At 42.6% G+C, this 25,525-nt stretch overlaps 1 protein-coding gene across 2 annotated transcripts in view; it reads right to left on the bottom strand.

The window, feature by feature from the left end:
• The window catches only part of LOC122542726 (leucine-rich repeat and fibronectin type III domain-containing protein 1-like protein), a 180,812-nt gene extending 156,093 nt beyond the window's left edge, over nucleotides 1-24,719 (bottom strand). For both annotated transcript variants that reach the window (XM_043680702.1, XM_043680704.1), the window contains exon 1: nucleotides 23,773-24,719. The gene's annotated coding sequence lies outside the window, so the exon portion shown is untranslated. The remainder of the gene's footprint in view (nucleotides 1-23,772) is intronic.
• Between the last annotated feature and the right edge of the window lie 806 nt (nucleotides 24,720-25,525).

Genomic DNA, 25,525 nt, shown 5'->3' with positions numbered 1-25,525 from the left:
GCAGGAGTTCCTCAGGGTAGTTTCCGAGGCCCAACCACACTGATGCGCCTCATCATAAGGTCAAAAGTGGGAATATTTATTGATAATTGAACAATGTTCAGCACCATTTGCAACTGAAGCAGTCCATGTTCAAATGTGGCAAGATCTGGATAATATCTAGGCTTAGCTAATAAGTGGTAAGTAGCATTTGCAATAAAAAACAATCTAACCATTGCCTTTTGACATTCAGTAGTGTTACCAACACTGAATCCCCCATTATCAACATCATCAGGGTTACTATTAATGAGAAACTCAACTGGACTCACCACACAAACACAGTGATCCACAAAACCAGGTCAGTAGCTGGGAATCCTGCAGTGAGTGATTCACCTCCTGATTCCCCAAAGCTTGTCCACATCTATCAGGCGTGTGGTTGAATGCTCCCCACTTGGCCTGGATGGGTGCAGCCCAAACAACAGCCCCCGTTCAACTGGCACCAAATCCACAAGCATCCACTCCCTCCACCCCCGATGCTCAGTAGAAGCAGCGTGTACCATCTACAAGATGGACTGCAGAAGTTCACTAAATATGCTCAAATAGTACCTTACAAACCCACAACCAAAAACAGAAATTGCTGGAAAAGCTCAGCAGGTCAGGCAGCATCTGTGGAGAGAAATCAGAGTTAACATTTCAGGTCCAGTGGCCCCCCTTCAGAACACTAACCCTTATCCTTCCAAACCCACGATCACTTCCTTCTAGAAGGACAAAAGCAGCAGACACTTGGGTACATACACTCTCTGAAGAGAAAATGAGGTCTGCAGATGCTGGAGATCAGAGATGGAAATGTGTTGCTGGAAAAGCGCAGCAGGTCAGGCAGCATCTAGGGAACAGGAGAATCGGCGTTTCGGGCATTAGCCCTTCTTCATTCCTGAAGAAGGGCTAATGCCCGAAACGTCAATTCTCCTGTTCCCTAGATGCTGCCTGACCTGCTGCGCTTTTCCAGCAACACATTTCCATCTCTACATACACTGTCTGCAAGTTCCCCTCCAAGCTACTCACCATCCTGACTTGGAAATGTATTGTAAATCCCTGAGTGTTACTGGGTCAAAATTCTGGAATTTCTTCCTGTAAGAGCATTGTGGGTCAACCTGCAGCAGGTGGACTGTAACAGTTCAAAAAGGCATCATCTTCTCAAGGGCAAAACGGGACGGGCAATAAAACCTGGCCAGCAGCGATGTCCATGTACGAGTGAATAATGGAAGAGTGTTGATGAGGGTAATGCTGTTGATGTAGTGTACATTTACTTCTAGAAGATGGTCAATGCACTATTGCACAACAGAAAGTGAAGATTTCAGAATAAAAAGGACCCTAGCAACAAGATTACAAAATTAGCTGTGAGACAGTGTAAACATTAATGGATATTTGTCCAGAATGGATGAAGGTTTGTAGTGAAGATCCCAGGGGTTGGCATTGAGATCCTTGCTGCTCCTGAAAGATGTTAATGATCTCCATCTTGCTGTGCAAGGGAAGTTTGTAGAACATACAAAATGTGGGACATTCATAGACTGTCAAGAGGGTGGTATACAACTTCAAAAGAATATTGACAAGTTGGTGGATACATGGCAAATATAGCTTAATGCAGCCAGGTGTGAGGTGATGTACTTTGGTACAAAGAGCATGTAGATACAGTATAAAGTAAAATATACTATTCTCAAGGGGGTGGAGAAGCAGAGAGCCTGGTGGCAGACAAGTGGAGAGAGTTGTTAATAAAGCAAACAGTATTGTAGGCTTCATTAATTGGGGCATAGAGTACAGAACTAGGGAGATAGAACATAGAGCATAGAACATAGAAAAGTACAGCACAGAACAGGCCCTTTGGCCCACAATATTGTGCCAGGATTTAATCCTAATGAGAAATATAGTAACTTAACCTACCCACCCCTCAACTCACTGCTCTCCAAGTGCATGTTCAGCACTCGCTTAAATGTCCCCAATGACTCTGCTTCCACCACCACCGCTGGCAATGCATTCCATACATTCACAACTCTCTGTGTAAAAAAACCTACCTCTGACGTCTCCTTTATACCTTCCTCCTAATATCTTCAAACTATGACTTCTCGTACCAGTCAATCCTGCCCTGGGGAAAAGTCTCTGGCTATTGACTCTATTTATTCCTCTCATTATTTTGTATACCTCTATCAGGTCTCCTCTCTTCCTCCTTCTCTCCAGAGAGAAAACTCAGAGCCTATTCAACCTTTCTTCATAAGGCAAGTCCTCCAGTCCAGGCAGCATCCTGGTAAACCTTCTTTGCAACCTCTCCAACGCCTCTGTATCTTTCCTATAGTAGGGCGACCAGAATTGGACACAATATTCCAAGTGTGACCTCACCAAAGATTTGTAGAGTTGCAGCAAAACCTCATGGCTTTTAAACTCTATCGCCATGTTGATGAATGCCAAAGATGATGATGAATTTTCTCCGGCACTAGTTATACCCCAACTGGAGTGTTGTGTTAGTTCTGGGAGCCACACTTTAGGAAGAATGTGAATGTATTGGAGAGAGTGCAGCAAGAGGTCTATAAGAATAGTCACAGATGAGACACTTCAGTTCTGAGGCGAGTTTGGAGAGTTTGGGACTGTTTTACTTAGAGGGGAGAAGGTTGGGAAGAGATTTGAAAAATATTTGAAATTTTGAGGCCTCTGGATCCACTGCTTCCAATTGCAAAGTGATTGAGAACAGATCAGATATATGTCAAAAAAAACAAGAAAGGCCAGAGAAAGACTTGAGGACAGTTAGTATTGGATTCAGAGCTCGGGAGGCAGGTTCAATTGAGGCATTCAAGAGAACATTAGATGGTTCTTCAAATGGGGACAATGTGTAGAATTACAGGGTAAAGACAGGAGATTAGCACTAACTTGAAATGATGATGATGCTGCTCCTTTAACAAGGTTATGTTGTTTTTGGTTTTGTTTAGAGGGTCATAGAGGAAGAGGTTCTGGGATTATCTACTTGAAGGAGCTTTTAAGTATATTTTAAGAACACTTGTACAAAGTTCTCCCAGCTCAGGCTTTGGTTTGTTTTTAGCAAGCTGTTTTTTTGCAACTACTGGTCAGGTTTTAGCTGGAAATCCAGAGAAACTGCTGGATCCAAAGACACAACTCCCTGCTGATCCTCTCTCTCTCTCTCTCTCTCCAATCTGTCCTGTAAGAGTCTGTGTTCAAATCTACCTTTTTGCCAAGGGGTTTTTATGGGATGTTGCAGGTATTTGGAACAGCTCTTTGTTAATTTGCATTTTCGTGCCAGTTGGGTTTTCAAGTAGTTATGTTATTCTAAATTTGGCTTTCTTTTGATCATGTACAAATGAATTCTGTTTCATTTGATACTGAGTGGTTGGGCCAGCTGCATCTCTCCTGGAATATCCACGTTACACCTGCTTAAAACGACGAGAAAAGTTCGGGTCGAGGTTACCTTCTTGAAATGTTTTGAGAGGGTCTGGCCTGGTCCATAGCAAAATGCTCAGAAAGCCAGTGCAAACATGATAGGCTGAATGGCCTCAGTTTGTATTGTAACATACGTGATTCAGTCTGGTCAACATGGGAGTCCAGGTCCATTGTTTATTTTTTCACTGCCCTCCGAAATGGGCAGGCCAACCACTTGATTCGACGACAGTCAGGGAAGGGCAGCAGATGCTGACATTTCCAGTGATGCCCATATCCCTGTGAAAAGGTTAAGAAGACAGTGCACAGCAACTGTTCGCTTCCTCAGAGGGAGCCACCAGCTGAACAGCTCCCCTGGTGGTGAGATTGTGAAGGGTGCTGTCTTTAATCCTTTGTCATTGATTGACATCCCCTCACACTCCCCAGACTCCGACCCAGGGACAGGAACTTACAGCTGACAATGTATTTCCTGCACAAAAGCCTGATCTGGTCAACCGAATCATGCCACAGTGAGGAACATGCTTTGTGGGAAGGATATAAATTCTGCATCTCATCATGTTGTTCCTGTACTGGAATCATTTGATACAGTAACTGTAAGCCAGAAATCAGAAAGTGCTCTTTTCGCATCAATGAAGCTTAATCCTTCATTAGCAGAAGGAACTAAGAGAGACAAAAGTAAAATACTGCAGATGCTGGAGATCTGAAAGTGCTGGAGAAACATAGCAGGTCTGGCAGCCTCTGTGCAGAGAGAAACAGTTAATGTTTTGAGTCTGACATGACTCTTCTTCAGAGCTGAAGGGGCCTGGAAAATAATGGTGTTTGTGCTGTAGACAGAGGTGGAACAGATAGTGAGCATGCCCAGAGAAAGACAAAGGCATCGCTAACAGTCCAGATATTTCAGTCATCCTGCTCAAACATGTCCTCTGCAGCAGGTGGGATTTGAACTCAGATCTACCAGCTCAGAGGTAATGACACTACCATGGAACCACAACAAACCTTACATTGACACTGTAGAGGAGAGATCAAGGTGCAAAACAAGTGCTAAGGTATAAACAGTAGAAAATAGGTCAGCCATACTGAAAATAAACACACACAAACAAGGTGTAGGGAGGGGAGGAATGAGCATAATCAAAATGGAGTATTCATGCAGAGAAGTTGTTGAACTCAATGTCCTGCAGAATGGAGAGTTCCAAGCAGAATACAAGGTACTGTCCCTCCAGCTTGCTTTAGACTTTGTTGGAGGCCCAGGGCAAAAATATTAGCATGAGAGCAGGGTGGTTTCTTAAAAAAAACAGATGAAGGCTGGTGTTGTTCTGTGGACAATGTGGAGGTGTTCCACAACACAGTCCCCCAAAGCTGTCTGTGTTCTGTCTCACCAGTGTAAAGGAGACTATGGTGTGAGTCTGAACAATCACAAGTGAAAAGCTGCTTCACTTGGAAGGAAAGTTTAAAGCTTTGGTCAGTGAAGAAGGAGGAAGTAAAGAGGCAAGTGTTACTCCTCTTGTGGAGAAGTGTTATTGGGGGAGTTAGTTGTGGGTAGTGGTGTTAGTGAGTGATGGAGTTAGGAGTGATGGAGGAGTTGTCCAAGTTGTCACAGAGGGAATAAGAAGATAAGAACTAGGAGCAGGAGTAGGCCGTCTGGCCCTTTAAGCCTGCTCCACCATTCAATAAGATCAGGGCTGATCTTTTCATGGACTCAGCTGCAATTACTCACCCTGTCACCATATCCCTTAATTCCTTTATTGTTCAAATTAAAATCTACCTTAGCTTTAAAAACGCTTACTGAAGTAGTGTCAACTACTTCACTGGGCAGGGAATTCCATAGATTCACAACCCTCTAGGTGAAGACATTCCTTCTCAATTCAGTCCTAAATCTATTCCCTCTAATCTTGAGGCTATGTCCTCTTGTCCTAGTTTCATCTGCCAGTGGAAACATCCTCTCTACTTCTATCTTATCTATTCCCTTCATAATTTTATATGCTTTTATAAGATCCCCCCTTATTCCTCTGAATTCCAATGAATATAATCCCAGTCTATGCAGTCTCTCCTCATGAGCCAACCCCCTCAACTCTGGAATCAACCTAGTGAACCTCCTCTGCACCCCCTCCAGTGCCGTACATCCTTTCTCAAGTAAGGAGACCAAACCTCCATAGAGTACTCCAGGTGTGGCCTCACCAGCACCCTGTACAGCTGCAACATAACCTCTCTGCTTTTAAACTCCATCCCTTTTGCAATGAAGGACAAAATTCCATTTGCCTTCCCAATTACTTGTTATACTTGCAGACCAACCTTCTGTGATTCATGCACAAGGACACCCAGGTCCCTCTGCACAGCAGCATGCTGCAACTTGTTACCGTTCAAGTAATAATCCTTTTTACTGTTACTCCTACCAAAATGGTCCCTACAGATATGGTGACCATGAAGGACAGGGAGGTCCTGTTCGAAACTGCTGAAAATGATCCTTTGAAGGCAGACACTGCAGAGACTAGTTGGGTGGAAAGTCAGGGCAAGAGAAACTCTATCATTGTTTGAAAGGGAGGAGTAGAGGTGAGGGCAGAAGAGCAGTGAATGGGTCAGAAACACCTGCTGAGGGCCTGATTAACCACACTGGGGGCAATTGTGAGTTAAGGATAAAGAACGTTGCATCAGAGAGGCAGCCTGGAGAAGGTGAGTATCATTCGAAGAAATGTGACAGAGATAGAGAGACAGGGGGAAGAGAATGGAATCCATACAGGAAACAGGGTGTGAGGAGGTGTAGTGGAGGTAACTGTGGGAGGCAGTGGGTTTGTAGGAGACCTTGGTGGACAACCTAATCCCAGAAATGGAGGTGGAGAAGTCAAGAAAGGGAAGGGCAGAGCCAGAGATGAACCAGTGAAGGTAAGAGAAGAATGGAAATTGGGGACAAGACTGATGATTGTTTCCACTTCCAGACGAGAGGAGGAAGCAGCATTAATAATGTTGTTGACATATCAGAGAAAGAGTTGTGGGCGGGGCCTGGGTAAGACTGGGACAAGGAATGTTCCACGTACCCCGCCATCAGACGAACATAACTGGTGCCCACATGCGTCGCCACTGCCACACCTTTTGTATGGAGGAAGTGTGACTTTTTATCATTGGCCAGAACAACAGAGGAGAGCATCCTGATGTCACCGCAGTGCTCACCGGCACAGAGGTAGAGGAGAGCATCCTGGTGTCACCGCAGTGCTCACCGGCACAGAGGTAGAGCATCCTGGTGTCACCGCAGTGCTCACCGGCACAGAGGTAGAGGAGAGCATCCTGGTGTCACCGCAGTGCTCATCGGCACAGAGGTAGAGGAGAGCATCCTGGTGTCACCGCAGTGCTCACCGGCACAGAGGTAGAGGAGAGCATCCTGGTGTCACCGCAGTGCTCACCGGCACAGAGGTTGAGGAGAGCATCCTGGTGTCACCGCAGTGCTCACTGGCACAGAGGTAGTGGAGAGCATCCTGGGGTCACCGCAGTGCTCAATGGCACAGAGGTAGAGGAAAGCATCCTGGTGTCACCGCAGTGCTCACTGGCACAGAGGTATTTTGAAGAATTTTCAGTTTCTGTAACCTAAATTTTTGATGACAGTGCAGCTTTAAGCTGCAGGTTTTGATACAGAAGCTGTTTTTAAGTTCCAGTATCTATTGCTCATTATCCTGACAGTGCAAGCAGAATCCTCCAATGTATTTTGTCATATTCCAAAGCTATATCCTTGACCTATTTAGAAGCTTTGAAGTGGTGTGCCTGCAAATGCTTAGGCTAATTTTAACTGGGCGAGAATTCAAAGTGATTCTTGTGCCTATTGCAAAACAAGAGAACTTTCAATGATCCAAAGAAAAACACATTATAAATGGTTAATGAATAGAACAAATGTTGTACACTCGACTCAACACAAACATTTCTATTCTACTGCCTTAAAGGTGAAATGTATTCATCTGATTGACAATCCAGCAAAGTCCCATCACCAGTTGTTCATCTGCATCATTGGATGTGAACTCTGAATCCAATACAAAATACCTCACAGCATTCAACCTCTGCACAGTTCCAATTGCTATTTCTCTCCCTCTCTTTGTCCATCCCACTTTCTGCTTCACACTCTAACTTTCTCTCTCTCGCTTCCTCTAATTCTTTCTTACTCTCCATTTATCCTTCATTTTCTCCTTCCAAATCTCATCTCCTACTCTATCTTATTCGGAACAGTCTTAATCTCAAACTGCCCATTCCAATGTTTGACCCTGGAAAACTGCTGACAACAGGGAGGTGAGTTAATCCAAGTTAGGATGAACTTGCTGAGGCATTCCCATCGTTAACCCTCTGCTAGCTCTTTGAAGGAGTCAATCCAAACAAGTGATTCCTCTGTTTTCTTCACAATTTTTTTAGCAATTAGCCAAAATCATAAAGAAACTCAGACATCTCATTTCATTAGAAAGAGACAATTTAAAGAGTCTAAAGGTAGTGCTCAGTGAGCATAGGGTGAGACAAGACCGCTATCAAATACCTCAATCTGTATGAGGATTAAACTCAGTGCATTAATGTTGTTCTGCACAAACGGTAAAGTCACCATCATTCCATACTGATCAGAGAGAGAGAGAGAGAGAGAGAGAGAGGAAACTGGTGGTGATTTAACTTGAGGGTCACCTTCCCTCAAGTAAGGGGAGAGGTTGACAAGCAGAGACCTTCATGGTAACTTCAGTCAGTGCATAAATTGAACCCACATTGTTGGCATCATTCTGCATTGCAAATCAGTCATCCAACCAACTGAGCTAACCATCTCTGCTCTGTTCAGTATTCTGATGTTTAAAGTAATAATCCTGAAAGAGTTATATTTAACTTGTATTTAGCTCCAACTCACCTGATGACCCAGTCTTTGGGTGAAGATTCAGTTAGATCAGCATGAGGCCCTGATGGGGACAGATGAGATGTACTTAGCTCCTGGTAATTATACCTCATTATGTCTATTTCCTGTCATCCCGTAATAAATTATCAGTGCTTTTTTTTGTTATGACTGTATGGTGATCCATTCTCTGCTACAGTAATAGACCAGCCCCCAGACACAGCACAGGGAAAGGAGGATGTTTGGCAGCAAGCTACCCCAACCACAATGTGAGATGGTGAGCAGCAGTGTGCTTGACAGAATACATTGGACCCTGAAGAAGAAAGAGCTATTTTCAGAAGACAAGTGAATTACCCACTTGCCAGTTAAAATAGATACATGTAATCAATCAAATGCCAAAATGGTCAGTCAGCAGCAGTCAGAGGAGCATCAATAGTGTGAAAATAAAACCATCACCTCAGATCTGGCAGGAGGCAGTAGACAAACAGGTGTTCCAGGAAAAGATTCAATGTTAGCCATACTGCAAAGTGGGAAAAACTTTCAAGAAGGAGGCTTGGCAGGGAGCGTTTGGAGGCTCCAGCAGTACAGTTAGAGATGCCCGAGAGAAAGGGGGATCAGAAGCTTTACAATGGTAGTGCAAAGATGAGGAATTAAAAGAGAATTTTGTTGCCTTGAAACAAGATTGCTGACATTGTGAATAGTCTCCATGAGGAACAGCTACCAGAAAGAGAGGCCCAGTTAAACAATATATACTAGAGTTGCAATACTGGAAAATGCCTCAGATATTAAGCTGATGAAAAGGAACAATTAGAAGATATGAAGAAAGAGGCTAACAGAAAAATAAAGCCTGGACAATAATAAAACAGTTAGATGATTGGGCAATTCAATATTGAAACCATGATTTTGGCAGGAAGATTTATTAAGCCTGCCACCAAAGAATTTTATTTTGAAAGTTTTGTGCTGTAAATCAGAAACAAAAATGGAAATTGCAGGAAAAGTTCAGCAGGTCTGGCAGCATCTGTGCAGAGAAATCAGAGTTAATGTTTTGGGTCGAGTGACCCTTCCTCAGAACCTTTTTGTCTCTCTGTTTTCCTTTATGTGCGCTTTGGTGATATTTAGAGGGTTAAGCATTTATCCTTTTCGATAACTATATGTTTGCCAATTAACACATATGTTGACCAATTATTGCATCTTCATTTCATTTTGATAATTGTGTTTATTATTGAAAGCTGGGTGACAGATTTTGTTATTTGATATAGGTAAGATGTTGGATTGGTCTGCTTGTAGCTGGAGTAAGTATGTTTATCTCATGTCATGGTTTGTGAAGATGTCGGACTGGATTGACAATACATTCCCCAAGCCTTAGTTCTAACTGTCATTTGCGACTTTGAACCTTCTAAGAAGCAAATTGAGTAAACCATCCAAATATATTTCACTTTTGAACATCAGAAATAAGAGCAGACAGACAGCTGCGCCTCATTCCTGGCTGTGTTTAACCTCGGTCCCCTGGCAGCTATAACTTTAATGTGTTTTCAAGATCAGCGAGAGCCAAGTGGCCATTGAGCTACAGAGCCTAGGAATGAATTAGAACTAAACCCCAAAGTAGGACAGTGAATGAGGATCCTCGCGAGGTGATAAAAGCACGAAAAGGTGCTGAGCAAGTAGAAAGTAGCTCTGAAGGTCAAACCATTCTTAATGAGTTGACATTATTTATTTATTTATTGTAAAAGGGATGCATGCTGGGGAGCTGTGAGTTTGTTATTGATGTCAGAATTATTTTATTCCTTTTTGGTCCCTGCCTGGGGAGAGACAATTCCATAAAATAGCAGTGACCTTCTGTTGAAGGAATTGGGTTTATTCAAAAGGAACAATTTTGCTCCCATCACTTTTCAGCAAGGCCTGCTTTGCTCCAGATTCCTCGGTTCTAAGCTTTGACCTGAACTACATTCAGAGGGTTTTCTCAATTTGCTTCTTTGGAGACTTAAAGCCAGAGAACAAATTGCTGATACAATTGAGGCTGGAGTCCGGTCTCACTGCTCCACGCGTACTTCACGCATTTTCATAGGGAGCAGATTGCCAACATGCTGTTCATGTTGACTATATGGAAATGTTTTTGATAACCCAATCCTAACATGCACACGCTCAGATACCTAAATGTGATAATGAGGCTATGAATAATTAAAATGGTCCCATCCTCCCCGCACACACCCCACCTCCAAGCTCTACAAATTCATCACCTGTCAGCACAGGGGACTGCTGTGTAACATTGAAGTCAAATCTCACTTTAGGATTCTGCACAAGGGAGTAAAGTTTTCCATTTTATATTCGAAGGTTGAAAGTTGTAAACAGATTGAACCTCAAATGGGATTCGTTGTGGGATAAACTCAAGATTGGGGTTTAAACAGAAAGTAACTTTGCTCATCCAGCAACACAGGAGATTCCAGGATTCAAGTGACTTCAGATTGGCTCTCATTGTAGACATTTTCCTAATGAACCTGTTTGGATAGATGCACCTCTGGAACATGTAGGGCTTGAACCCAGGTTCTATGGATTGGATGTAGGGACCTAGCCCAGCACCATAAGAGCCCACAGCTGAGGGGCAACATTTTCCCACAGAGCGTGGTTCATCTGTGGAATGAACTGTCAGAGGAAGTGGTAGATGCAGGTACAATTTCAACATTCAAAAGACATTTGGACAAATACACAGATAGGAAAAGTTTCGAGGGCTCTGAGCCAAATGCAGGCAAACAGTATTAGTTCAGTTTGGGAAACTTGGCCAGCATGGACAAGTTGGACCGAAGGGTCTGCTTTTTCAGTACGACTCTTTAATAATAGCTTCCGACTCTACCTTATTGTTATCATCACACCAGAGCTCTAATCAGGAAGTTCTGCCTGGGAGTACAATCCACAAGTAACAAATTTGATTTCATCTTTCATGTCAAAGCTTAGAAATGTGTTCAAGTTTATTGTACAAAACAGGAAAACCTTTGGATTATTTATTTCAGGATTTTTGTTATTTAGAAAGTAGCTTGGCAACATGATCCATTTGAGTTCCAGTTCTGAGGAAGGGTCACTCGACCCGAAATGATAACTCTGATTTCTCTCCACAGATGCTGCCAGACCTGCTGAGCTTTTCCAGCAATTTCTGTTTTGGATCATTTGGGTTGTTTAGTTTACTTTAAGCTCAGGAAGTAAGACCTTGAGTTGAGGGTCATTTGATTGCTGGGTCAAGGAGATTATGAGATCTCCCACATTTAGCTCAATATTTACCTTTCACAGGCCAATCAAATCAGAGGGAATGTTTGTAGGCTCCTGATTACATTCCGAGTTGATCTCTCGCATAGAGTCAATAGCCAGAGACTTCTCCCCAGGGCAGGATCGACTGGTACAAGGGGCCATAGTTTTAAGATATTAGGAGAAAGCTATAGAGGGGACATCAGAGGAAGGTTCTTTAGGCAGTGAGTTGTGAATGCATTGCCAGCGGTGGTGGTGGAAGCAGAGTCATTAGGGACATTTAAGTGACTGCTGGACATACACATGGACAGCAGTGAGTTGAGGGGTGGGTAGGTTAAGTTATTTTATTTTACATTAGGATTAACCCTCGGCACAACATCATGGGTGAAAGGGCCTGTTCTGTGCTATGCCTGTCTATGTTCTATGTTCTATGATTATAGGGTTTGAAAATGTGAGCCTGACTGCAATCAAAGAGAGTGTCAAAAGGCAATCAGGTGAACCTTAAAGATGAAGCAAGATATTCCCCAGTCCCTCAGCCATTATGTTTCCCACAACCACCATCAACATAAGCAAATCCCCTCATTATACCTCACAATATTTGTGGAATCTTTCTGTGTGCAAAGTAATTGTTGGACTCCTCTACAGTGACTTCAAAAAGCCTGTCATTATGTAAAGCCCATTGAGGTGCTATTTGAATGTGGTTATGACTTATTTTTCAAACTTAATTTTTTGCCTCCTGTTGTCAACTTGAACTGTATTTACTGAGGATTTTAACTTCCCTGTATGTCTGAAATGCTGCAGTCCTACAATTTTGGAAAGACTCACTGCACTTATTCAAAAATCTATGATTTTAGCAGTCATTAACCCACCAACTTCAAAGGTCTGAGCTGAAAGAGCAGTGAAATTTCTGATAAATGCCTTAATATCTGTTACTGGCACATCAGGAACCAGGAGCAGGTTTTACTGCAGTCAGTTGGGATGACGTTGACAGGCCAGATGGCGAGTGCTGTGACCTATGTTTGCTGATTAATGGGATCTCAAACCACCTCACGCCGAGGGCAGCTGGCCACCCTGAGAATTACTGACTGATGTGAGATCCAGGTACTCAGCAATGCCATCAGGAACAATGATCATTGTGGAGTCTGTACCCAGAGGAAATGGGTTAGTGATAGCCATGCTCCCTCACAATGGGGTAAGAGGATTAGGGGGGACAGAGCTGAAAGTGTGTTGCTGGAAAAGTGCAGCAGGTCAGGCAGCATCCAGGGAACAGGAGAATCGGCGTTTCGGGCATAGGCCCTTCTTCAGGAAGGCATAAACCTTCGGGCAGGCTTATGCCCGAAACGTCGATTCTCCTGTTCCCTGGATGCTGCCTGACCTGCTGCGCTTTTCCAGCAACACATTTTCAGCTCTGATCTCCAGCATCTGCAGACCTCACTTTCTCCTCAAAGATTAGGGGGGACAGTCAGGCAGGGCTAGTGGTAGATGGTGGGGTGAGGTGGGTATTAGTGAGGGCAAGCAGTGCCAATGCTTACAGGGCAACAGCTACCACTGAGGGCCAGAGGAAGCCTATTTCAGAACCTATCAGGAGGGCAGCAGATTTAACAGGAAATCCCTCCATACGGTACCAGGCTCAACAACCAAATTGTCACAAGAGGCAGGCAGAAACATAACTGGTCACTTTCAATGGGTTAAGTGGGGTCCAGATGGAAGAGTCTCTCAACACCTCCCAGGTTCTGGAAGTCAGTGGCAAGAGTGGGATATGAACATACATATCAATATAAACGACTCATTCTCAGCTTCCCTCTCAACCCTGCAGGCCAATCTGCCTCTCTGCAATGGTCAATGCAATCCCAAAAATGTTTACTAAGCAAGACTGGAAAATTATCGAAGGTAATAATATTGTGGCCAATTATATGTTTTGTTTTAACATCAAAAGACAGAAATGGTTTCAAATGATAATTTCACAAACCATGTGAGCATTAAGGTGTTACTATCCCTTTTGTGAAAATATTAAATGGAACATGTAACATCTGACCCAGAAATCCCTCCTTAGCAGGGTGTATGAAAGGAATGTTCCAGATAATCTCTGACAGTGACCTTTTTCTCAACAGCTCACCAATGAAATATACTCCATGCAAATTTTTATATCCTGGCCTAAATATTATGAAGAAATAGCCTCCCTGAGTTTTCCATATTGCTGTGGATTTATCTGTCAATCTCTGATTCAGAAGGAGCTGGAGGGATCAGCATTTGACTACCTGCTACCCAGAAGGTGGGTGTTGCTCAAATTGGGCTTCGGTGAGGGATGAGAAGAACGTTCAGTTTCTATAATCCTGACAGATACATGGGTGACTTGGGATGGAAAGCAAGTGGGTGTTAGGATAGAAATACAGTAAGAGAACGCTGGAAACACAAAGCATCTCAATCTGCATCTGATAAAAATTGTCTGCAAGCCATCAGAACCTGGTCTGATTCACCAGTCGGTCTCCAGTTCCTGCTGTGTCTTACAGAAGGCATCCCAAAAGAGTCAAACCAAATACCTCATCTTAATGATGGAAATGAAAATAGGAAATGGTGAGACTTTACATTAGTTCTGTGAGATTCTGAAAGTGAAGTAATGGATGGTTGCAACAGAAATATTAACTCGTGCTGTTCTTTCCCGATGTCCATAAGGCCATAAGAAATTGGAACAGGAGAAAGCCATTTGGCTTTTCAAAGCTGCTCCAGGTTTAGTAGGATCATGGCTGATCTTACACTCCTCGCATCCACTTCCCTGCTCTTCCCCATGACCCTTGATTCCAATACTGACAAAGAATTTATGTCTTAAATATACACAGCTCTCTGTAGCAAGGAGTTTCAAAGACTTCTGAGAGAGAAAAAAAACCTCCTTCTCATCCCAGTCTCAAATTGACATGATTTATTCTAAGACTGCCCTCTGGCCCCAGACTCTCCCATGAGGAGAATCATCCTCTCAGTGTATAACCTGTCAAACCTCTTAAGAATCCTGGATGTTTCAATGGTATCCCCTCTTACTGGCGATATCAAAACTCCTATAGTTTGCATGTTGGTTATTCCATTAAATAAAGTTACCATTCATGTGTGAATAGCTTGTATTTTTCTTGGGATATGAGTTTTGCTAGACATTTATTTCCCATCCCTAACTGCCTTATGATGGTGGTGATGAACAATCTTCCTGAACACTGCAATCCTTAGGAAATGGAGATGCCCACAGTGCTATGAAGAAGGAGATTCCAGGATTTTGGCCCTTTTAAGAGATAGAAAAATATTTTCAATTTGGATAATGTGTGGCACTGGAGATTAAGAACAATTCTTTATTCCCTTGAGACTACAGGAATACTTTCACAGATAAGATCACGAGGATGCAGGATCCATGATCACAGTGGGGTTGTTGAAACCATGCCAGTTATATTTCAGTGAATACTAGAAACATGAACAAAAATATTGTAGAGTACAGGAAAGAAGAGAAGAGAGTATTGTATTTCACATTACCAACTGGAAAAGCATGATAGAACATAAGAACTTGAACCCCTACAGTGAGGAAGCAGGCCATTTGGCCCATCAAGCCCACACCAAACCTCTGAAAAACATCTCACTCAGACCCACCACCCCAACCCTGCATTCCCACTGGCTAATCCACCTAGTTTGCACATCCCCGCCTCAGGCGACTGACTGTGTAGAGTTTGTACATTCTCCCCGTGTCTGCGTGGGTTTCCTCCGGGTGCTCTGGTTCCCTCCCACAATCCAAAAAATGTGCAGGTCAGGTGAATTGGCCATGCTAAATTGCACGTAGTGTTAGGTGAAGGGGTAAATGTAAGGGAATGGGTCTGGGCGGGTTACGCTTCGGTGGGTCGGTGTGGACTTGTTGGGCCGAAGGGCCTGTTTCCACACTGTAAATAATCTAATCTAATCTAATCTAAAACCATGGGGCAATTTAGCATGGCAATTCCAACCTAATCTGCACGTCTTTGGACTGTGAGAGGAAACTGGAGCATCCAGAGCATGTGCCAACTCCACACAGACAGTCGCCCGAGGGTGGAATTGAAAACCTGAAATATCGACTTCTCACCTCCTGATGCTGCCTGGCTTGCTGTGTTCTTCCAACCTTCTGCCTGTCTATTCTCGCCCTGAACCATTGAGCCACTGTGCCACCCCAACAGCAGGAGGAGGCCATTCAGCCCCTTGAGCCTACTCCACCATTCAACACAATCATGGCTGATCTCATCTCAGCCTCAACTCCATTATCCTGCTCAATCCTCTTAATCCATGAACCCATTGCTAATTAAAAATCTGACTGTACCCTCCTTAAATTTACTCAATGTCCTGGTAGCCACTGCACTCTGAGGTAGTGCACTCTGAGGTAGTGAACTCTGAGGTAGTGAACTCTGTTGATTCATGGCTCTTTGACGGAAGTAATTTCTTCTCCTCTCTGTTTTAGATCCACTGTCCCTTACCCTAAACCTACGACTTCTCATTTTAGATTGGTCTTCAAAAGGAAGTGTGCGTCTTGACTTCTGATGGGCTGAATGGCCACTTTCTAATTCCATGTTGCTATCTTTTCTGAATGCACTTGGGTTTACAAATTACAGTTTGAAATGTAAAATGCTGACAAAGGTTTTTTACTTTTGATAATATCCAATGAAATTTCCCAGACAAAGAAATGGATTATGTAGACATACTTAGCAGGTAATATATTTAAACTTCAGTGTGAATAGTGCATCATCTACTTGTCCTGTGGAAACATTTTTTCATATGTGTTTGACGTGTTAGCATTTTCTCTGAGTCTGGCTTTCTCAATTTTCTTCCTTTTAAATCCAGGTCATTTTTTCCATACAATGCCATAATTTGTTGATATATGAGAGGGTGCTGTTGTCAAAGATGCTTCTTGCATTCCCTTTAGACTAATTTGCATCCATTTCACCTGAATCAAATCTGTCAGCTGACTTGAAGCTGAAAACATTGCATTTTGCAGACATGAAATGGGTATGAATTACCATCTTTTAATGGAAATGGTGATTGAATATTAAAATCTTACATTATAGCTTAGTGATTCACTGTTTCACATCAAGGCAGAAAATGCACAGGAGCAAAGATGATTAACTGTTCATCCTGGTGGATGTAATTGAATGTTGATGTGTAGGATCTTCCTAGTTTTTTGATGGAGTTTCTCATCCATTTTTGATAGAATGTGAGCATGAGGGTTTACGACAAAGTAACTGTGAGTAGTGTTAGGGAGTTGACTTATAAAGAGTAATGAGCTTCTCACAATCTGTGATTTTTTTTCCCCCTCTCTTTGAAGCTCATTACCTGAAACACCAGAAACTTTTCTGCACCTTACGCAAGTGACATTCTTCATGTGTGAATACCTGGATTGTAAATGCCTTCAGTCACTTAACAAGAGCAACATCACAGTCCAGAGTGATTATGTCCTTATCCTATATCCATCCACAGATGCCAGATGAAGTGACTGACTTTCCTTGAATTAAGCATAGAGACATTAAAGCCACTTATCTGCCTGTTACATAGCAGATGCAACATTGAAAGAGAAATGGCAACATAGAGTTAATGTCACTGGAGCAGGAAACCAAATATCCAGGACAACACTTTAAGGTCCTGTCACTAAAGTGAGTGGCATTACATTCTATTAAGAAATCTGGAATACAAAGTGGTGTCAGTGATGATGACCATGAAGCTATCATCAGTTGTTGTAAATTCCCAGCTGGTTCACTGGGAAGAAACTCTGCCATCCTCACATGGTCTGATCTACATGTGGTTGACTCCTAACTGCCCTCTGAAATGATCTAATAGATTATTCAGTTCAAAGGCAGTTGGGGATTTGATATAAATATCAGTGAGATCGATATCACCATGAAAAAAGTTTAAAAATGATAGTAAGATGATCATCCCAAACAAACTACACTGGTGTCTGTATTCCGTATGAATCTCCACCCAACCTATCAGTACATCCTTCCAATCATTTTTTCCTCTCCTATCTAGCTTCCCTTTTGTGATAGCAAGTTCCACATTCAAATCACAGCCAAACTAAAGAAGTTTTTTAGAACTCTTTAGTGTCAGGCAATGTCACCATATTCGTACCAAACCATAAAGATGCTTGCACATTAGAGACGACGCAAGGGTCACAGCATCTTAGGTGAAGGGAGAGACTGTGAAGGGGTTTCTTTCATCGTAAATTTAACCCAGTGCAGAAATCTAACTGCGCTGTTGGCATTACTCTGCATTGCAAACCAGCTAGCCAGCCAACTGAGCTAATCTACCTCCTCTTCTGTATATTAATCATAGTGTTCCAATCACCTGTGGGGAGACGGTAGGAGCCAAAAGTTGCACACCAGAAATAGAGAATGGAGCCAAAGAAAGTGACGAAATTACAGTAAATAATACAGCAAAGAAAATATATTGGAAAATTAAAGTTTAAAAACACCCCTAGGGTTCTAAGAGTTGCAGAGATACGATCTTTAATTTTCCAAAATCTCCCACAGTTGGGTAGATGCCCATCAGCCTGAAAGTTAGCAAATATAAAACTATATTTCAGTGAAGGAAGGAGAGAGAAAACGGGGAACTACAGTTCAGTTCTCCTGACAGTTGTCATGGGGGAAATGCTGGAAGTTATTGCTAAGGAATTCTTAACATTGCACTCAGAAAAGCACAGAATGATGAGAACAGCATAATACATCATACAAAATGGAAATCTGTTTGACAAATATAATAAAATTTTTTGAGGATGCAAGGTAGATAAAAGAAAATGAATAGGGATAGTAGATACATTGATTTCCAAAAAGCATTCAACTAGGTGCCACACAAAAGATTAATAGGCAAGAAAATGACTCATGGAGTTGGGGTAGTTGATTTGAATTAATAGAATGTTTTTTAAGGGATAAGGAAGCTGAGAGCAGTTATAAGTGGGATATTTTCAACTTGGCAGGATGTAAGGAGTGGAGTACTGTAATGATCTGTGCTGAAGCATAAACTTTTTGTAACCTATATTAATAAGCTTCGATAGGTCTGCGACCAGCAGTATGCCACAAGGATCAATGTTGGGTCCACTGCTTTTTGTCATTTTCATAAACTTGGATGTGAATATAGGAGGAATGGTTAGTTTATTGATGACACCAAAATTGGAGGTGTAGTCGACAGTGAAGAAGGTTAACGTAGAGTGCAATAGGACCTTGATCAGAGGGGCCAATGAGCTGAAGAGTGGCAAATGGAGTTAATTTAAACAAATGTAAGGTGTTGCATTTTGGAAAGGCAAATCAGGGCAGGACTTATACACTTAATGATAGGGACCTGGGGAAGAAAGAGACTTTGAAGTGCAGATTCATAGATCCCTTAAGGTGGAGTTGCAGGTAGACAGGATAGTGAAGAAGGCATTTGGTATGCTTGCCTTTTATCGGACAGTGCATTGACTATAGGTGTTAGGATGTCATGTTGTGTCTGTACAGGACATTGGTTAGGCCATTTTTGGAATACTGCATTCAATTCTGGTCCCCCTGTCATGGGAAAGATGTTGTTAAACATGAAGTGGTGCAGAAAAGATTTACAAGGATGTTGCCAGGATTGGAGAGTTTGGGCTATAGCAAGAGGTTGACTAGGCTGAGACTATTTTCCCTGGAACATTGGAGGCTGAAGGGTGACCGTATAGAGGTTTATAAAATCATGTGGGGCATGGAAAAAAATGGATAGGCAAGGTCTTTTTCCCAAGGTAGAGGAGTCCAAAACTAGAGGGCATAGGTTTAAGGTGAGAGAGGAAAGATTTAAAAGGGACCTAAGAACATCAGAACTAGGACCAGGTGTAGGCCATCAGATCCCTTGAGCCTGCTCCACCATTCAATAAGATCATGGCTGATCTTTTCATGGACTCAGCTCCACTTACCCACCCACTCACCATAACCCTTAATTCCCTTACTGTTCAAAAATCTATCAATCTTTGCCTTAAAAACATTCAATGAGGAAGCCTCAACTACTTCACAGGGCCCGCACCAATCAACTACACCGCCCTGTGGCCCAACATTTCAACTCCCCCTCCCACTCTGCCGAGGACATGGAAGTCCTGGGCCTCCTTCACCGCCGCTCCCTCACCACCAGACGCCTGGAGGAAGAACGCCTCATCTTCCGCCTCGGAACACTTCAACCCCAGGGCATCAATGTGGACTTCAACAGCTCCCTCATTTCCCCTTCCCCCACCTCACCCCAGTTCCAAACTTCCAGCTCAGCACTGCCCCCATGACTTGTCCGACCTGCTGTGCTCTTCCAGCACCACTAATCCAGAATCTGGTTTCCAGCATCTGCAGTCATTGTTTTTACCTGGGGAATTCCACAGATTCACAACCCTTTGGGCGAAGCAGTTCCTCCTCAACTCAGTCCAAAATCTGCTTCCTCTTATTTTGAGGCTATGCCCTCTAGTTCTACTTTCACCTGCCAGTGGAAACAGCCTCCCTGTTTCTATCTTATCTAATTCCTTCATCATTTTATATGTTTCTATAAGATCGCTCCCTTCCCTGTTCTTCTAAATTGAGTCCCAGTCTACTCAATCTCTCCTCATAAGCCAACCCTTCAGTGCAATTCCAGAATCAACTTAGTGAGCCTCCTCCGAACCCCGTCCAGTGGTAACTAAGGGGTAACATTTTCATGCAGAGGGTGGTACGTGTATGGAATGAGCTTCCAGAGGAAGTGGTGGAGATTGGTACAATTGCAACATTTAAGAGGCATTTGGATGGGTATCTGAATAGGAAGGGTTTGGAGGGATATGGGCAAAGTGCTGGCAGGTGGGACTAGATTGAGTTGGGATATCTGGTTGGTATGGATGGGTTGGACCGAAGGGTCTGTTTCCGTGCTGTCCATCTCTATGATTCTCTGAATAATAAGAATTTAATATTCAGTTCCAGAGTGAGAAATTTGGGTTTGAAACAATTGTGTTTAAATTAAATGGAGTGAATTTGAATTAAATAAGATTAGAATTACCTAAAGTAAACTGGCTGGATAGATTAGCAGAACGACAGTGAGACAGCAGTGGCAGATATTTAAGGAAGTAACTCATGACTCCCAGCAAAATATATCCCATTGAGGAGGCAAGGTTCCAAGAGAGGGATAAATCAACCATGACCAACCAAGGAAAATTAAGGAGAATACTAAATGAAAAAAAAAACAGATAAAGAGGTGAACATTGCATCAATACTACAATCCCCTGGCCCTGATGGCTTGCATCTTAGGATCCTAAAAAGAAGTAGCTACAGAGATAGTAGATGCATTGGTTGTAATTTTCCAAATATCATTGGATTTTGGAGAAGGTATAGCAGATTGGAAAACTGCTAAACTGATACCCATGTTCAAAAAGGAAGGGAGGCAAAAAGCAGGTAGCTATAGGCTGGTTAGCCTAACATCTATTATTGCAAATGTGTGGGAATCTATTAAGAAACTATAGCAGAACATATGCTAAATTATAATCTAGCCAAACAGAATTAACATGGTTTCATGAAAGGGAAACCTCATTTGACTAATTTATTAGAGTTTACTTAAGGAAGAATTAATCAGAGTGGAAAGAGGGGAACCAGTAGATGCGTTATACTTGGACTTCCAGAAGGCCTTCAACAAGGTACCTCACAAAGTGTTAAGTCATACGATAAGAGCCCACAGTTGGCAATACGTGACCATTGGGGTTCCACAGGGATCAGCACTGGAACCACAAATGGTTACAATATATATCAATGACTTGGAGGAGGAAGAGCAGGTACTGTCAGTGAATTTGCAGAAGACACTAAAATAGGTGAAAAAGCAAGTTGGGAAAGGGATGCAAACAGTTTGTGGAGAGACGTTGTTAGTTAAGTAAATTGGCAAAAAGTTGGCAAATGGAGTTTAATGTGGGAAAACGTGAAGTCATTCAGTTTGGAAGGGAGAACAAAAGAACTGAATAACATTTAAATGGAGAAAACTTGTAGAAAGCTGCAACACAAAAGGACTTGGGGGAGGACTTTTACACAAAACACAGAAAGCTAGCACATAGGTTCAGCAGGTAATCAGGAGGGCCAATGGAATATTAGCTCTTATTTCAAGGTCGGAATGAATGTTCACTAAATTGGGATGAGAGTAACGTCCTATTATGGAGGGATGAGTAAATTGGGTCAACATTTTCTGGGGTTCAGAAAAATGAGAGGTGATTTTATTGAAAATTGCAAGATTCTGAAGGGACTCGATGGGGAAGGCACCAAGGGTCTGTTTTCACTTGTTGGGTAGTTTATAATATGGGTGTCAGGATAGAGTTGATCATTTTAGGACTGAGATGAGGAAAAATTACTTCAATCAAAGTGTTGTGAATCTTTGAAATTCTCTATCCCAGAGGGTTGTGGATGTTCTATTATTGAGTAGTTTTTCAAGCTGGGATAAATCTTTTCATGTTGGCCTTTCACGGAATCATGGGATATAGGGAATGTTTAGGAAAATGGACTTGAAGTTCAAAACAACTATGATCATATTGAATGGTGTAGCAGGCTTGCTAGTCCAAATGATCTACTCCTGCTCCTTGATTTTGTGTTCTTATGGGAAATCAACAGGGTTTCTGTCTAGAGTCGAGTTTTATACTCATGCTGGGCAGATTTCACAGATGGACAATAGCAGCATAACCTCGAATATGCTTCAATGAAATGTCCTTCTGACATTCATAGAATCCCATGGTAAAGATGGTGAGGTACTAGAGAACCAAAAAATTTGTTACCCTATCTGATTCAGAAGAGAATGAGAGCAAATGTTTTTAAATAATCTTATAGTCTGGAAAAGAGCAGAAGAATTGCATTGATTGTAGAGATATTTTGGAAAGCCAACAACACAATTACTGACTTTATTTCTGGTATTTTAAGACTGTACCCAACCTTATGTTGAAATAAGTCAATAGCTACTAAAAAATAATGCAAGTAAAAATGTCACACTTAGAAGTTCAACTGGTAATATTGCAATAGTAATCTCTAGGCTGTAGTACATACCATGCTGGTTATCTGCCGACAACATATAACATGTCTTATAACACCATTGCTGCATAACAAGCATCAATGAAACTCATTTGCCTTTTGGTGAGCACAACATTAAGAGTAAATAAATCACATAATATGGAATGTGCCAGGTATATATGTGTAAATATATATGTTACAAATAAACACATTTTTACATGATATAAAGTAATATTTCTTCTGGTTGCTCCAACATTTTGACTTTCTCCCCTTTTGAGCTATAATTTTGTTAGAGCTCTATGACTGCTAATTATATGTAGCAGAAAGCACATCACATAATGCATTGAACTCTATTCCTCCAGCAATCTGCAGCCTTTTCAAACCCAAGTTTCATCGTTATCTGATAATTGCTTCCATCATTTCCCTAATTTTCTCTTCTGCCATTTCATCCCTGGTGAATCCAAATGATCTGGTCTTGGCCTTCAAACAGTGTACCAGCAAATCTCACACACATACCAACCCAATGTCCAGATATGAAGAATTGTACAAAAGCTGCAAACAAAAACATTTGATTTGCCTGAGCCCATCTCTCCCAATTCCACAATCAATAAAGTGCCCCAAATCTACTGTGGCAATAAAATAAAGGTGGTCTAGTTTACTAGAATTAGTAATTTGATTTCAAATAAGAATTATTAAAATAGCATAACTCTTCCTTGAAATATGCAATCTCATTCTGCCTCAAAGTTGTTCTCTGTGTGTGAAAAATGTTGAAAACACAAGAATGCGCATATTTATAGATTATATATAGCCATGCGAAGCAAAAGACCATAAATTCCAATTTTCAGACAATATATTTGCAATGAACGCCACACTACTTTCTACTGTATTATTTTAATCCAATACAGTGTGCAGAGGGTTAACCTGTAACCTTCTCTTTTGTTCACTTTCCATATTAAATCCATCTTTCAATTTTCAATGACAACTTAACGTGGGGTGGGGAGGGGGGGGAGTGTCTTGGAAAAATCTGATTGCAGCTCTTTTTTAGAATAAAGAAACCTGCAAGAATTTATATTGAGGCGACTCCCACTGCAAAAGTCTTCTCATTTTGATTATTCATGTTTTATGATATCTCTATTATTTTAGATACTGCATGTTAAATGCTTTAAAGGATTGAATCCTGTGGAAGGAGCTGCATATCTCTAATGGAGGGTTAACCTCGCAATTTCCAGGTATAAATTCTCTTTTATGATTTATTAGACTTAAACAAATACTGGTAGTTGTTGACAGAGAAAGAAGAGACTTTGTAGCTCATGTTACCTTTACAAAGAAACATTAATCAGATTCAGTCGGCGGAGCTGTCAGCGAAAGTAGGGGGCTGCTCTGCACCAGTTTCTATTCATCTTTACACCTCCTTCTTCACTGCTTTCTCCTTCTCGCTCCCTCTCACTCTCTCTCTCTTCTCCGCTTCAACTGGTGCTGAAAAACTCACAGTCTTCGGTCACGAAGGAGAAGGAAACAAAATGACATAAAAGAAAATCGTTCAGAACTAGGAGGGAAGTGGTTCTCTCGTTCACCAATTCTTTGTAAAGAATCCCATCCTCAGCAGAGTGAAAGGTTACATTCCTGGCTCTCGCTGGGCAACACGGAACGGGTTCAGCACCATGGACAGCGACACGGGGCCGCGCACAGCCAGTCGCTCCAGTGGGAGGCACTGGCTCTGGCAAGCGAGCCCCCAGACACAAGCAAGCCCCTGATCCTGGAGCAGTGCACAACTCTAGAAGGAGCAGGGTCCATTCACCGCCAGGAGAAGTCTCTCTCTCGGGAAGGTTGCAATGAGTTCCAGCCTCATCCTTCTCCCCCTTCCTGCCCCAGCGCTGCAAATCCTCAGCACCGACCAACACCAAGGACTGAGTGGCACTGACAGGGCTCCACACAGTCTCTCCCTGATGTCTAGCCGGGCTGGACCCTTTGGCTGAGGTTACTGACTATCCAGATGTGTGTGTTTCACAGAACAGATCGCAATCCCTCCGAAAGCGCAGCTGCAACAAAACAGGGTCTCCCCTCAGTAACAGCTTCCCGTTAAAACCAGTCCTGGGTCTACACCAGCTCCGAACTGACAAGTGATTTTCTCCACATCATGTGCCCAAGTGGGACTGTGAGAATGCACAGGCAGGTCGGCAGAGATGCTTATCTCTCTTCCTCTCTGTCTCCTTCACGATCTGGCAAATACTGTTAGTCAACTGTGTAACCATCCGATTGCTACACGCACACAAACACACACACACACATGCATAGATAAAGAAAGAACAAGCTTGCCTTGTAGAAAGACTGGAGGAAAGGGGGTTTAATCTGCAGCAGCAAATCACATCAGCAGCGCACAGTGGGTGTGACTGAGTGCCTCATGAATATGAATGAGGGAGGACACGTGCCACAGCTCAGGAAAAGTCAGAGGGCAAGCACATTCCCACAATGTTTCCTCCAAAGAGGCCGGGAAGCAATACAGGCTTGTATGTGTGTGATGTATTAATTCATTGGCTCTCTGTCTCATTGAGATATCTCCATTTCGTCCTTCAGTCTGTGAACCACCAAGTACTTTCCCATCCTCAATGAGCTGAATCTGCATCTTGTCCCAGGGTGTTCCCTTTCTCAGAGCTGATTTGAATCTCAGTCCACACCATCTCCTCGACCATCTTTTTCACCTCAACAGCTCATAGGGGTTGCTCAGTAGTCAGCACTGCTGCCTCACAGCACCAGGGACCCGAGTTCAATTCTAGCCTTGGGTGATTGTGTGGAGTCTGTGCATTCTCCCTGTATCTGTGCAGGTTGCTCTTTGCTTTGCTTTCATCTCACGGTATCAAAGATATGCAGATTAGGTAGGTTGGCCATGTTAAATTGGACTTCACCAGTTTCCTCATTTCCCCTCCCCCCACCTTACCTCAGTTCCAACCTTCCAGCTCTGCACTGTCCCACGTGCCAATCTCCCTTCCCACCTATCTGCTCTACCCTCCCCTCTGACCCATCACCTCCATCCCCACCCCATTCACCTACTGTACTCTTTAATACCTCCTCC

Source organism: Chiloscyllium plagiosum, chromosome 41 (genome assembly GCF_004010195.1).
Source record: "Chiloscyllium plagiosum isolate BGI_BamShark_2017 chromosome 41, ASM401019v2, whole genome shotgun sequence".
NCBI classification, from domain to species: Eukaryota; Metazoa; Chordata; class Chondrichthyes; order Orectolobiformes; family Hemiscylliidae; genus Chiloscyllium; species Chiloscyllium plagiosum.
The sequence above is the reverse complement of the archived record's forward strand: the minus strand, read 5'-3'. Positions and strand labels throughout refer to the sequence as shown.